The sequence below is a fragment of the Lemur catta genome, chromosome 7 (assembly GCF_020740605.2).
Source record: "Lemur catta isolate mLemCat1 chromosome 7, mLemCat1.pri, whole genome shotgun sequence".
Lineage (NCBI taxonomy): Eukaryota > Metazoa > Chordata > Mammalia > Primates > Lemuridae > Lemur > Lemur catta.
The window spans coordinates 5,407,115-5,421,880 of NC_059134.1; positions in this window are offsets into that span (position 1 = coordinate 5,407,115).

The following is a 14,766-nucleotide window of genomic DNA, read 5'->3' on the forward strand; positions in this document are numbered from 1 at the left end:
AGGGATAGGGTTAGCATCAGGCCTAGGATAGTGTGAGGGATAGGGTTAGGGTTAGCATCAGCTCTAGGATAGTGTTAGGGTTATGGTTAGCATCAGGCCTAGGATAGTGTTAGGGTTAGGGTTAGCATCATCCCTAGGATAGTGTTCGGGTTAGGGTTAAGGTTAGCATCAGTCCTAGGATAGTGTTAGGGTTATGGTTAGGTTTAGCATCAGCCCTAGGATAGTGTTAGGGTAAGGGTTAGGGTTAGCATCAGGCCTAGGATAGTGTTAGGGTTACGGTTAGAATCAGCCCAAGGATAGTGTTAGGGTTAGGGTTAAGTTTAGCATCAGCCCTAGGATAGTGTTAGGGTTAGGGTTAGGGTTACCATCAGCCCTAGGATAGTGTTAGGGTTAGGGTTAGGGTTAGCATCAGCCCTAGGATAGTGTTAGGGTTAGGGTTAGCATCAGCCCTAGGATAGTGTTAGGGTTAGGGTTAGGGTTACCATCAGGCCTAGGATAGTGTTAGCGTTAGGGTTGGGGTTAGCATCAGTACAAGGATAGTGTTAGGGTTAGCGTTAGGATTAGCATCAGCCCTAGGATAGTGTTAGGGTTAGGGTTAGGGTTAGCATCAGCCCTAGGATAGTGTTAGGGTTAGGGTTAGCATCAGCCCTAGGATCGTGTTAGGGTTAGGGTTAGGGTTAGCATCAGCCCTAGTATAGTGTTAGGGTTAGGGTGAACATAAACCCTAGGATAGTGTTAGGGTTAGGGTTAGGGCTATCATCAGGCCTAGGATAGTGTTAGGGTTAGTGTTAGGGTTAGCATCAGTTCAAGGATAGTGTTAGGGTTAGCGTTAGCGTTAGCATCTGCCCTAGGATAGTGTTAGAGTTAGGGTTATGGTTAGCATCAGCCCAAGGATAGTGTTAGGGTTAGGGTTAGCATCAGCCCTAGGATAGTGTTGGGGTTAGGGTTAGGTTTAGCATCAGGCCCAGGATAGTGTTAGGGTTAGGGTTAGCATCAGCCCTAGGATAGTGTTAGGGTTAGGGTTAGGGTTAGCATCAGCCCTAGGATAGTGTTAGGGTTAGAGTTAGCCTCAGCCCTAGGAGAGTGTTAGGGTTAGGGATAGGGTTAGCATCAGGCCTAGGATAATGTGAGGGTTAGGGTTAGGGTTAACATCAGCCCTAGGATAGTGTTAGGGTTAGGGTTAGCATTAGGCCTAAGATAGTGTTCGGGTTAGGGTTAGCATCAGCCCTAGGATAGTGTGAGGGTTAGGGTTAGGGTTAGCATCAGCCCTAGGATAGTGTTAGGGTTATGGTTAGGTTTAGCCTCACCCCTAGGATAGTGTTAGGGTAAGGGTTAGGGTTAGCATCAGGCCTAGGATTGTGTTAGGGTTACGGTAGAATCAGCCCAAGGATAGTGATAGGGTTAGGGTTAAGTTTAGCATCAGCCCTAGGATAGTGTTAGGGTTAGGGTTAGGGTTAGCATCAGTCCTAGGATAGTGTTAGGGTTAGGGTTAGGGTTATCATCAGGCCTAGGATAGTGTTAGGGTTAGGGTTAGCATCAGCCCTAGGATAGTGTTAGGGTTAGGGTTAGGGTAAGTATCAGCCCTAGGATAGTGTTAGGGTTAGGGTTAGCATCAGCCCTAGGATAGTGTTAGGGTTAGGGTTAGGGTTAGCATAAGGCCTAGGATAGTGTCAGGGTTAGGGTTAGCATCAGCCCTAGGATAGTTTTAGTGTTAAGGTTAGGGTTAGCATCAGCCGTAGGATAGTGTTAGGGTTAGGGTTAGCCTCAGCCCTAAGATAGTGTTAGAGTTAGGGTTAGGGTTAGCATCAGCCCTAGGATAGTGTTAGGGTTCGGGTTAGGGTTAGCATCAGCCCTAGGATAGTGTTAGTGTTATGCTTAGCATCAGCCCTTGGATAGTGTTAGGGTTATGGTTAGGGTTAGCATCCGCCCTAGGATAGTGTTAGGGTTAGGGTTAGGGTTAGCATCAGCTCTAGGATAGTGTTAGGGTTAAAGTTAACATAAACCCTAGGATAGTGTTAGGGTTAGGGTTAGGGTTATCATCAGGCCTAGGATAGTGTTAGGGTTAGGGTTAGGGTTAGCATAAGTTCAAGGATTGTGTTAGGGTTAACGTTAGGGTTAGAATCAGCCCTAGGATAGTGTTAGGGTTAGGGTTAGGGTTAGCATCAGCCCTAGGATAGTGTTAGGGTTAGGGTTAGGGTTAGCATCAGGCCTAGGATAGTGTTAGGGTTAGGGTTATCATCAGGCCTATGATAGTGTTATGGTTAGGCTTAGCATCAGCCCTAGGATAGTGTTAGGGTTAGGGTTAGGGTTAGCATCAACCCTAGGATAGTGTTAGGGTTAGGATTAGCATCAGCCCTAGGATAGTGTTAGGGTTAGGGTTAGGGTTAGCATCAGGCCTAGAATAGTGTTAGGGTTAGGGTTAGCATCAGCCCCAGGATAGTGTTAGGGTTAGGGTTAGGGTTCTCATCAGGCCTAGGATAGTGTTAGGGTTAGGGTTAGCATCAGCCCTAGGATAGTGTTAGGGTTAGGGTTCGGGTTAGCATCAGCCCTAGGATAGTGTTAAGGTTAGGGTTAGTGTTAGCATCTGCCCTAGGATATTATTAGGGTTAGGGTTAGCATCAGCCCTAGGATACTGTTAGGGTTAGAGTTAGGGTTAGCACCAGGCTTAGGATAGTGTTAGTGTTAAGGTTACCATCAGCCTTAGGATAGTGTTAGGGTTAGGGTTATGGTTAGCATCAGCCGTAGGATAGTGTTAGGGTTAGGGTTAGCATCAGCCCTAGGATAGTGTTAGGGTTAGGGTTAGCATCAGCCCTAGGATAGTGTTAGGGGTAGGGTGAGGGTTAGCTTCAGCCCTAGGATAGTGTTAGTGTTAGGGTTAGCATCAGCCCTAGGATAGTGTTACGGTTAGGGTTAGGGTTAGCATCAGCCCTAGGATAGTATTAGGGTTAGGGTTAGTTTTAGCATCAGCTCTAGGATAGTGTTAGGGTTAGTGTTAGGGTTAGCATCAGCCCTAGGATAGTGTTAGGTTTAGGGTTAGGGTTAGCATCAGCCCTAGGATAGTGTTAGGGTTAGGGTTAGCATCAGCCCTGGGATAATGTTAGGGTTAGGGTTAGGGTTAGCATCAGCCCTAGGATAGTGTTAGGGTTAGGGTTAGCATCAGCCCTAGAATAGTGTTAGGATTAGGGTTAGGGTTAGCATCAGCCCTAGGATAGTGTTAGGGTTAGGGTTAGCATCAGCCATAGGATAGTGTTAGGGTTAGGGTTAGGTTTAGCATCAGCCGTAGGATAGTGTTAGGGTTAGGGTTAGCCTCAGCCCTAAGATAGTTTTAGAGTTAGGGTTAGGGTTAGCATGAGCCCTAGGATAGTGTTAGGGTTAGGGTTAGGGTTAGCATCCGCCCTAGGATAGTGTTAGGTTTAGGGTTAAGGTTAGCATCAGCCCTAGGATAGTGTTAGGGTTAGGGTTAACATAAACCCTAGGATAGTGTTAGGGTTAGGGTTAGGGTTATCATCAGGCCTAGGATAGTGTTAGCGTTAGGGTTAGGGTTAGCATCAGTTCAAGGATAGTGTTAGGGTTAGCGTTAGGGTTAGCATCAGCCCTAGGATAGTGTTAGGGTTAGGGTTAACATAAACCCTAGGATAGTGTTAGGGTTAGGGTTAGGGTTATCATCAGGCCTAGGAGAGTGTTAGGGTTAGGGTTAGGGTTAGCATCAGTTCAAGGATAGTGTTAGGGTTAGCGTTAGGGTTAGCATCAGCCCTAGGATACTGTTAGGGTTAGGGTTAGGGTTAGCATCAGCCCTAGGATAGTGTTAGGGTTAGGGTTAGCATCAGCCCTAGGATAGTGTTAGGGTTAGGGTTAGGGTTAGCATCAGCCCTAGGATAGTGTTAGGGTTAGGGTTAGCATCAGCCCTAGGATAGTGTTAGGGTTAGGGTTAGGGTTAGCATCAGGCCTAGGATAGTGTTAGGGTTAGGGTTAGGAGTAGCATCAGTTAAAGGACAGGGTTAGGGTTAGCGTTAGGGTTAGGATCTGCCCTAGGATAGTGTTAGGGTTAGGGTTAGGGTTAGCATCAGCCCAAGGATAGTGTTAGGGTTAGGGTTAGAATCAGCCCTAGGATAGTGTTAGGGTTAGGGTTAGGGTTAGCATCAGGCCCAGGATAGTGTTAGGGTTAGGGTTAGCATCAGCCCTAGGATAGTGTTAGGGTTAGGGTTAGGGTTAGCATCAGCCCTAGGATAGTGTTACGGTTAGGGTTAGCATCAACCCTAGGATAGTGTTTGGGTTAGGGTTAGGGTTAGCATCAGCCCTAGGATAGTGTTAGGGTTAGAGTTAGCCTCAGCCCTAGGAGAGTGTTAGGGTTAGGGATACGGTTAGCATCAGGCCTAGGATAGTGTGAGGGTTAGGGTTAGGGTTAGCATCAGCTCTAGGATAGTGTTAGGGTTATGGTTAGCATCAGGCCTAGGATAGTGTTAGGGTTAGGGTTAGCATCAGCCCTAGGATAGTGTTAGGGTTAGGGTTAAGGTTAGCATCAGGCCTAGGATAGTGTTAGGGTTATGGTTAGGTTTAGCATCAGCCCTAGGATAGTGTTAGGGTAAGGGTTAGGGTTAGCATCAGGCCTAGGATAGTGTTAGGGTTACGGTTAGAATCAGCCCAAGGATAGTGTTAGGGTTAGGGTTAGGGTTACCATCAGCCCTAGGATAGTGTTAGGGTTAGGGTTAGGGTTAGCATCAGCCCTAGGATAGTGTTAGGGTTAGGGTTAGCATCAGGCCTAGGATAGTGTTAGGGTTAGGGTTAGGGTTATCATCAGGCCTAGGATAGTGTTAGCGTTAGGGTTAGGGTTAGCATCAGTTCAAGGATAGTGTTAGGGTTAGCGTTAGGGTTAGCATCAGCCCTAGGATAGTGTTAGGGTTAGGATTAGGGTTAGCATCAGCCCTAGGATTGTGTTAGGGTTAGGGATAGCATCAGCCCTAGGATCGTGTTAGGGTTAGGGTTAGGGTTAGCATCAGCCCTAGGATAGTGTTAGGGTTAGGGTTAACATAAACCCTAGGATAGTGTTAGGGTTAAGGATAGGGCTATCATCAGGCCTAGGATAGTGTTAGGGTTAGGGTTAGGGTTAGCATCAGTTCAAGGATAGTGTTAGGGTTAGCGTTAGGGTTAGCATCTGCCCTAGGATAGTGTTAGAGTTAGGGTTATGGTTAGCATCAGCCCAAGGATAGTGTTAGGGTTAGGGTTAGCATCAGCCCTAGGATAGTGTTGGGGTTAGGGTTAGGTTTAGCATCAGGCCCAGGATAGTGTTAGGGTTAGGGTTAGCATCAGCCCTAGGATAGTGTTAGGGTTAGGGTTAGGGTTAGCATCAGCCCTAGGATAGTGTTAGGGTTAGGGTTAGCATCAACCCTAGGATAGTGTTTGGGTTAGGGTTAGCATCAGCCCTGGTATAATGTTAGGGTTAGGGTTAGGGTTAGCATCAGCCCTAGGATAGTGTTAGGGTTAGGGTTAGCATCAGCCCTAGGATAGTGTTAGGGTTAGGGTTAGGGTTAGCATCAGCCCTAGGATAGTGTTAGGGTTAGGGTTAGCATCAGCCCTAGGATAGTGTTAGGGTTAGGGTTAGAGTTAGCATCAGCCCAAGGATAGTGTTAGGGTTAGAGTTAGCATCAGCCCTAGAATAGTGTTAGGGTTAGGGTTAGGGTTAGCATCAGCCCTAGGATAGTGTTAGGGTTAGGGTTAGCATCAGCCATAGGATAGTGTTAGGGTTAGGGTTAGGTTTAGCATCAGCCGTAGGATAGTGTTAGGGTTAGGGTTAGCCTCAGCCCTAAGATAGTGTTAGAGTTAGGGTTAGGGTTAGCATGAGCCCTAGGATATTGTTAGGGTTAGGGTTAGGGTTAGCATCCGCCCTAGGATAGTGTTAGGTTTAGGGTTAAGGTTAGCATCAGCCCTAGGATAGTGTTAGGGTTAGGGTTAACATAAACCCTAGGATAGTGTTAGGGTTAGGGTTAGGGTTATCATCAGGCCTAGGATAGTGTTAGCGTTAGGGTTAGGGTTAGCATCAGTTCAAGGATAGTGTTAGGGTAAGCGTTAGGGTTAGCATCAGCCCTAGGATAGTGTTAGGGTTAGGGTTAACATAAACCCTAGGATAGGGTTAGGGTTAGGGTTATCATCAGGCCTAAGAGAGTGTTAGGGTTAGGGTTAGGGTTAGCATCAGTTCAAGGATAGTGTTAGGGTTAGCGTTAGGGTTAGCATCAGCCCTAGGATACTGTTAGGGTTAGGGTTAGGGTTAGCATCAGCCCTAGGATAGTGTTAGGGTTAGGGTTAGCATCAGCCCTAGGATAGTGTTAGGGTTAGGGTTAGGGTTAGCATCAGCCCTAGGATAGTGTTAGGGTTAGGGTTAGCATCAGCCCTAGGATAGTGTTAGGGTTAGGGTTAGGGTTAGCATCAGGCCTAGGATAGTGTTAGGGTTAGGGTTAGGAGTAGCATCAGTTAAAGGACAGGGTTAGGGTTAGCGTTAGGGTTAGGATCTGCCCTAGGATAGTGTTAGGGTTAGGGTTAGGGTTAGCATCAGCCCAAGGATAGTGTTAGGGTTAGGGTTAGGGTTAGCATCAGGCCCAGGATAGTGTTAGGGTTAGGGTTAGCATCAGCCCTAGGATAGTGTTAGGGTTAGGGTTAGGGTTAGCATCAGCCCTAGGATAGTGTTAGCGTTAGGGTTAGCATCAACCCTAGGATAGTGTTTGGGTTAGGGTTAGGGTTAGCATCAGCCCTAGGATAGTGTAAGGGTTAGAGTTAGCCTCAGCCCTAGGAGAGTGTTAGGGTTAGGGATACGGTTAGCATCAGGCCTAGGATAGTGTGAGGGTTAGGGTTAGGGTTAGCATCAGCTCTAGGATAGTGTTAGGGTTATGGTTAGCATCAGGCCTAGGATAGTGTTAGGGTTAGGGTTAGCATCAGCCCTAGGATAGTGTTAGGGTTAGGGTTAAGGTTAGCATCAGGCCTAGGATAGTGTTAGGGTTATGGTTAGGTTTAGCATCACCCCTAGGATAGTGTTAGGGTAAGGGTTAGGGTTAGCATCAGGCCTAGGATAGTGTTAGGGTTACGGTTAGAATCAGCCCAAGGATAGTGTTAGCGTTAGGGTTAGGGTTACCATCAGCCCTAGGATAGTGTTAGGGTTAGGGTTAGGGTTAGCATCAGCCCTAGGATAGTGTTAGGGTTAGGGTTAGCATCAGCCCTAGGATAGTGTTAGGGCTAGGGTTAGGGTTATCATCAGGCCTAGGATAGTGTTAGCGTTAGGGTTAGGGTTAGCATCAGTTCAAGGATAGTGTTAGGGTTAGCGTTAGGGTTACCATCACCCCTAGGATAGTGTTAGGGTTAGGATTAGGGTTAGCATCAGCCCTAGGATAGTGTTAGGGTTAGGGTTAGCATCAGCCCTAGGATCGTGTTAGGGTTAGGGTTAGGGTTAGCATCAGCCCTAGGATAGTGTTAGGGTTAGGGTTAGCTTCAACCCTAGGATAGTGTTTGGGTTAGGGTTAGGGTTAGCATCAGCCCTATGATAGTGTTAGGGTTAGAGTTAGCCTCAGCCCTAGGAGAGTGTTAGGGTTAGGGATAGGGTTAGCATCAGGCCTAGGATAGTGTGAGGGTTAGGGTTAGGGTTAGCATCAGCCCTAGGATAGTGTTAGGGTTAGGGTTAGCATCAGGCCTAAGATAGTGTTCGGGTTAGGGTTAGCATCAGCCCTAGGATAGTGTGAGGGTTAGGGTTAGGGTTAGCATCAGCCCTAGGATAGTGTTAGGGTTATGGTTAGGTTTAGCCTCAGCCCTAGGATAGTGTTAGGGTAAGGGTTAGGGTTAGCATCAGGCCTAGTATTGTGTTAGGGTTACGGTAGGATAGTGATAGGGTTAGGGTTAAGTTTAGCATCAGCCCTAGGATAGTGTTAGGGTTAGGGTTAGGGTTAGCATCAGTCCTAGGATAGTGTTAGGGTTAGGGTTAGGGTTATCATAAGGCCTAGGATAGTGTTAGGGTTAGGGTTAGCATCAGCCCTAGGATAGTGTTAGGGTTAGGGTTAGGGTTAGCATCAGCCCTAGGATAGTGTTAGGGTTAGGGTTAGCATCAGCCCTAGGATAGTGTTAGGGTTAGGGTTAGGGTTAGCATCAGGCCTAGGATAGTGTCAGGGTTAGTGTTAGCATCAGCCCTAGGATAGTTTTAGGGTTAAGGTTAGGGTTAGCATCAGCCGTAGGATAGTGTTAGGGTTAGGGTTAGCCTCAGCCCTAAGATAGTGTTAGAGTTAGGGTTAGGGTTAGCATCAGCCCTAGGATAGTGTTAGGGTTAGGGTTAGGGTTAGCATCAGTCCTAGGATAGTGTTAGTGTTATGGTTAGCATCAGCCCTAGGATAGTGTTAGGGTTAGGGTTAGGGTTAGCATCCGCCCTAGGATAGTGTTAGGGTTAGGGTTAGGGTTAGCATCAGCCCTAGGATAGTGTTAGGGTTAACGTTAACATAAACCCTAGGATAGTGTTAGGGTTAGGGTTAGGGTTATCATCAGGCCTAGGATAGTGTTAGGGTTAGGGTTAGGGTTAGCATAAGTTCAAGGGTAGTGTTAGGGTTAACGTTAGGGTTAGAATCAGCCCTAGGATAGTGTTAGGGGTAGGGTGAGGGTTAGCATCAGCCCTAGGATAGTGTTAGTGTTAGGGTTAGCATCAGCCCTAGGATAGTGTTAGGGTTAGGGTTAGGGTTAGCATCAGCCCTAGGATAGTATTAGGGTTAGGGTTAGGGTTAGCATCAGCTCTAGGATAGTGTTAGGGTTAGTGTTAGGGTTAGCATCAGCCCTAGGATAGTGTTAGGTTTAGGGTTAGGGTTAGCATCAGCCCTAGGATAGTGTTAGGGTTAGGGTTAGCATCAGCCCTGGGATAATGTTAGGGTTAGGGTTAGGGTTAGCATCAGCCCTAGGATAGTGTTAGGGTTAGGGTTAGCATCAGCCCTAGGATAGTGTTAGGTTTAGTATTAGGGTTAGCATCAGCCCTAGGATAGTGTTAGGGTTAGAGTTAGCATCAGCCCTAGAATAGTGTTAGGGTTAGGGTTAGCATCAGCCCTAGGATAGTGTTAGGGTTAGGGTTAACATAAACCCTAGGATAGTGTTAGGGTTAGGGTTAGGGTTATCATCAGGCCTAGGATAGTGTTAGGGTTAGGGTTAGGGTTAGCATCAGTTCAAGGATAGTGTTAGGGTTAGCGTTAGGGTTAGCATCAGCCCTAGGATAGTGTTAGGGTTAGGGTTAACATAAACCCTAGGATAGTGTTAGGGTTAGGGTTAGGGTTATCATCAGGCCTAGGATAGTGTTAGGGTTAGGGTTAGGGTTAGCATCAGTTCAAGGATAGTGTTAGGGTGTGCGTTAGGGTTAGCATCAGCCCTAGGATACTGTTAGGGTTAGGGTTAGGGTTAGCATCAGCCCTAGGATAGTGTTAGGGTTAGGGTTAGCATCAGCCCTAGGATAGTGTTAGGGTTAGGGTTAGGGTTAGCGTCAGCCGTAGGATAGTGTTAGGGTTAGGGTTAGCTTCAGCCCTAGGATAGTGTTAGCGTTAGGGTTAGGGTTAGCATCAGCCCTAGGATAGTGTTAGGGGTAGGGTGAGGGTTAGCATCAGCCCTAGGATAGTGTTAGTGTTAGCGTTAGCATCAGCCCTAGGATAGTGTTAGGGTTAGGGTTAGGGTTAGCATCAGCCCTAGGATAGTATTAGGGTTAGGGTTAGGGTTAGCATCAGCTCTAGGATAGTGTTAGGGTTAGTGTTAGGGTTAGCATCAGCCCTAGGATAGTGTTAGGTTTAGGGTTAGGGTTAGCATCAGCCCTAGGATACTGTTAGGGTTAGGGTTAGCATCAGCCCTGGGATAATGTTAGGGTTAGGGTTAGGGTTAGCATCAGCCCTAGGATAGTGTTAGGGTTAGGGTTAGCATCAGCCCTAGGATAGTGTTAGGGTTAGGGTTAGGGTTAGCATCAGCCCTAGGATAGTGTTAGGGTTAGGGTTAGGGTTAGCATCAGCCCTAGGATAGTGTTTGGGTTAGGGTTAGCATCAGCCATAGGATAGTGTTAGGGTTAGGGTTAGGGTTAGCTTCAGCCGTAGGATAGTGTTAGGGTTAGGGTTAGCCTCAGCCCTAAGATAGTGTTAGAGTTAGGGTTAGGGTTAGCATGAGCCCTAGGATAGTGTTAGGGTTAGGGTTAGGGTTAGCATCCGCCCTAGGATAGTGTTAGGTTTAGTGTTAAGGTTAGCATCAGCCCTAGGATAGTGTTAGGGTTAGGGTTAACATAAACCCTAGGATAGTGTTAGGGTTAGGGTTAGGGTTATCATCAGGCCTATGATAGTGTTAGGGTTAGGGTTAGGGTTAGCATCAGTTCAAGGATAGTGTTAGGGTTAGCGTTAGGGTTAGCATCAGCCCTAGGATAGTGTTAGGGTTAGGGTTAACATAAACCCTAGGATAGTGTTAGGGTTAGGGTTAGGGTTATCATCAGGCCTAGGATAGTGTTAGGGTTAGGGTTAGGGTTAGCATCAGTTCAAGGATAGTTTTAGGGTTAGCGTTAGGGTTAGCATCAGCCCTAGGATACTGTTAGGGTTAGGGTTAGGGTTAGCATCAGCCCTAGGATAGTGTTAGGGTTAGGGTTAGCATCAGCCCTAGGATAGTGTTAGGGTTAGGGTTAGGGTTAGCATCAGCCCTAGGATAGTGTTAGGGTTAGGGTTAGCATCAGCCCTAGGATAGTGTTAGGGTTAGGGTTAGGGTTAGCATCAGGCCTAGGATAGTGTTAGGGTTAGGGTTACGGTTAGCATCAGTTAAAGGATAGGGTTAGGGTTAGCCTTAGGATTAGCATCTGCCCTAGGATAGTGTTAGGGTTAGGGTTAGGGTTAGCATCAGCCCTAGGATAGTGTTAGGGTTAGGGTTAGCATCAGCCCTAGGATAGTGTTAGGGTTAGGGTTAAGGTTAGCATCAGGCCCAGGATAGTGTTAGGGTTAGGGTTAGCATCAATCCTAGGATAGTGTTTGGGTTAGGGTTAGGGTTAGCATCAGCCCTAGGATAGTGTTAGGGTTAGAGTTAGCCTCAGCCCTAGGAGAGTGTTAGGGTTAGGGATAGGGTTAGCATCAGGCCTAGGATAGTGTGAGGGTTAGGGTTAGGGTTAGCATCACCTCTAGGATAGTGTTAGGGTTATGGTTAGCATCAGGCCTAGGATAGTGTTAGGGTTAGGGTTAGCATCAGCCCTAGGATAGTGTTAGGGTTAGGGTTAAGGTTAGCATCAGTCCTAGGATAGTGTTAGGGTTATGGTTAGGTTTAGCATCAGCCCTAGGATAGTGTTAGGGTAAGGGTTAGGGTTAGCATCAGGCCTAGGATAGAGTTAGGGTTACGGTTAGAATCAGCCCAAATATAGTGTTAGGGTTAGGGTTAAGTTTAGCATCAGCCCTAGGATAGTGTTATGGTTAGGGTTAGGGTTACCATCAGCCCTAGGATAATGTTAGGGTTAGGGTTAGGGTTAGCATCAGCCCTAGGATAGTGTTAGGGTTAGGGTTAGCATCAGCCCTAGGATAGTGTTAGGGTTATGGTTAGGGTTATCATGAGGCCTAGGATAGTGTTAGGGTTAGGGTTAGCATCAGCCCTAGGATAGTGTTAGGGTTAGTGTAGGGTTAGCATCAGCCCTAGGATAGTGTTAGGGTTAGGGTTAGCATCAGCCCTAGGATAGTGTCAGGGTTAGGGTTAGGGTTAGCATCAGGCCTAGGATAGTGTCAGGGTTAGGGTTAGCATCAGCCCTAGGATAGTGTTAGGGTTAAGGTTATGGTTAGCATCAGCCATAGGATAGTGTTATGGTTAGGGTTAGCCTCAGCCCTAAGATAGTGTTAGAGTTAGGGTTAGGGTTAGCATCAGCCTTAGGATAGTGTCAGGGTTAGGGTTAGGGTTAGCATCACCCCTAGGATAGTGTTAGTGTTATGGTTAGCATCAGCCCTAGGATAGTGTTAGGGTTAGGGTTAGGGTTAGCATCCGCCCTAGGATAGTGTTAGGGTTAGGGTTAGGGTAAGCATCGGCCCTAGGATAGTGTTAGGGTTAGGGTTAGGGTTATCATCAGGCCTAGGATAGTGTTAGGGTTAGGGTTAGGGTTAGCATAAGTTCAAGGATAGTGTTAGGGTTAGCGTTAGGGTTAGAATCAGCCCTAGGATAGTGTTAGGGTTAGGGTTAGGGTTAGCATCAGCCCTAGGATAGTGTTAGGGTTAGGGTTAACATAAACCCTAGGATAGTGTTAGGGTTAGGGTTAGGGTTAGCATCAGCCCTAGGATAGTGTTAGGGTTAGGGTTAGCATCAACCCTAGGATAGTGTTTGGGTTAGGGTTAGCATCAGCCCTGGGATAATGTTAGGGTTAGGGTTAGGGTTAGCATCAGCCCTAGGATAGTGTTAGGGTTAGGGTTAGCATCAGCCCTAGGATAGTGTTAGGGTTAGGGTTAGGGTTAGCATCAGCCCTAGGATAGTGTTAGGGTTAGGGTTAGCATCAGCCCTAGGATAGTGTTAGGGTTAGGGTTAGGGTTAGCATCAGCCCTAGGATAGTGTTAGGGTTAGAGTTAGCATCAGCCCTAGAATAGTGTTAGGGTTAGGGTTAGGGTTAGCATCAGCCCTAGGATAGTGTTAGGGTTAGGGTTAGCATCAGCCATAGGATAGTGTTAGGGTTAGGGTTAGGTTTAGCATCAGCCGTAGGATAGTGTTAGGGTTAGGGTTAGCCTCAGCCCTAAGATAGTGTTAGAGTTAGGGTTAGGGTTAGCATGAGCCCTAGGATATTGTTAGGGTTAGGGTTAGGGTTAGCATCCGCCCTAGGATAGTGTTAGGTTTAGGGTTAAGGTTAGCATCAGCCCTAGGATAGTGTTAGGGTTAGAGTTAACATAAACCCTAGGATAGTGTTAGGGTTAGGGTTAGGGTTATCATCAGGCCTAGGATAGTGTTAGCGTTAGGGTTAGGGTTAGCATCAGTTCAAGGATAGTGTTAGGGTTAGCGTTAGGGTTAGCATCAGCCCTAGGATAGTGTTAGGGTTAGGGTTAACATAAACCCTAGGATAGTGTTAGGGTTAGGGTTAGGGTTATCATCAGGCCTAAGAGAGTGTTAGGGTTAGGGTTAGGGTTAGCATCAGTTCAAGGATAGTGTTAGGGTTAGCGTTAGGTTTAGCATCAGCCCTTGGATACTGTTAGGGTTAGGGTTAGGGTTAGCATCAGCCCTAGGATAGTGTTAGGGTTAGGGTTATGGTTAGCATCAGCCCAAGGATAGTGTTAGGGTTAGGGTTAGCATCAGCCCTAGGATAGTGTTGGGGTTAGGGTTAGGTTTAGCATCAGGCCCAGGATAGTGTTAGGGTTAGGGTTAGCATCAGCCCTAGGATAGTGTTAGGGTTAGGGTTAGGGTTAGCATCAGCCCTAGGATAGTGTTAGGGTTAGGGTTAGCATCAACCCTAGGATAGTGTTTGGGTTAGGGTTAGGGTTAGCATCAGCCCTATGATAGTGTTAGGGTTAGAGTTAGCCTCAGCCCTAGGAGAGTGTTAGGGTTAGGGATAGGGTTAGCATCAGGCCTAGGATAGTGTGAGGGTTAGGGTTAGGGTTAGCATCAGCCCTAGGATAGTGTTAGGGTTAGGGTTAGCATCAGGCCTAAGATAGTGTTCGGGTTAGGGTTAGCATCAGCCCTAGGATAGTGTGAGGGTTAGGGTTAGGGTTAGCATCAGCCCTAGGATAGTGTTAGGGTTATGGTTAGGTTTAGCCTCAGCCCTAGGATAGTGTTAGGGTAAGGGTTAGGGTTAGCATCAGGCCTAGGATTGTGTTAGGGTTACGGTAGGATAGTGATAGGGTTAGGGTTAAGTTTAGCATCAGCCCTAGGATAGTGTTAGGTTTAGGGTTAGGGTTAGCATCAGTCCTAGGATAGTGTTAGGGTTAGGGTTAGGGTTATCATAAGGCCTAGGATAGTGTTAGTGTTAGGGTTAGCATCAGCCCTAGGATAGTGTTAGGGTTAGGGTTAGGGTAAGCATCAGCCCTAGGATAGTGTTAGGGTTAGGGTTAGCATCAGCCCTAGGATAGTGTTAGGGTTAGGGTTAGGGTTAGCATCAGGCCTAGGATAGTGTCAGGGTTAGTGTTAGCATCAGCCCTAGGATAGTTTTAGGGTTAAGGTTAGGGTTAGCATCAGCCGTAGGATAGTGTTAGGGTTAGGGTTAGCCTCAGCCCTAAGATAGTGTTAGAGTTAGGGTTAGGGTTAGCATCAGCCCTAGGATAGTGTTAGGGTTAGGGTTAGGGTTAGCATCAGCCCTAGGATAGTGTTAGTGTTATGGTTAGCATCAGCCCTAGGATAGTGTTAGGGTTAGGGTTAGGGTTAGCATCCGCCCTAGGATAGTGTTAGGGTTAGGGTTAGGGTTAGCATCAGCCCTAGGATAGTGTTAGGGTTAACGTTAACATAAACCCTAGGATAGTGTTAGGGTTAGGGTTAGGGTTATCATCAGGCCTAGGATAGTGTTAGGGTTAGGGTTAGTGTTAGCATAAGTTCAAGGGTAGTGTTAGGGTTAACGTTAGGGTTAGAATCAGCCCTAGGATAGTGTTAGGGGGAGGGTGAGGGTTAGCATCAGCCCTAGGATAGTGTTAGTGTTAGGGTTAGCATCAGCCCTAGGATAGTGTTAGGGTTAGGGTTAGGGTTAGCATCAGCCCTAGGATAGTATTAGGGTTAGGGATAGGGTTAGCATCAGCTCTAGGATAGTGTTAGGGTTAGTGTTAGGGTTAGCATCAGCCCTAGGATAGTGTTAGGTTTAGGGTTAGGGTT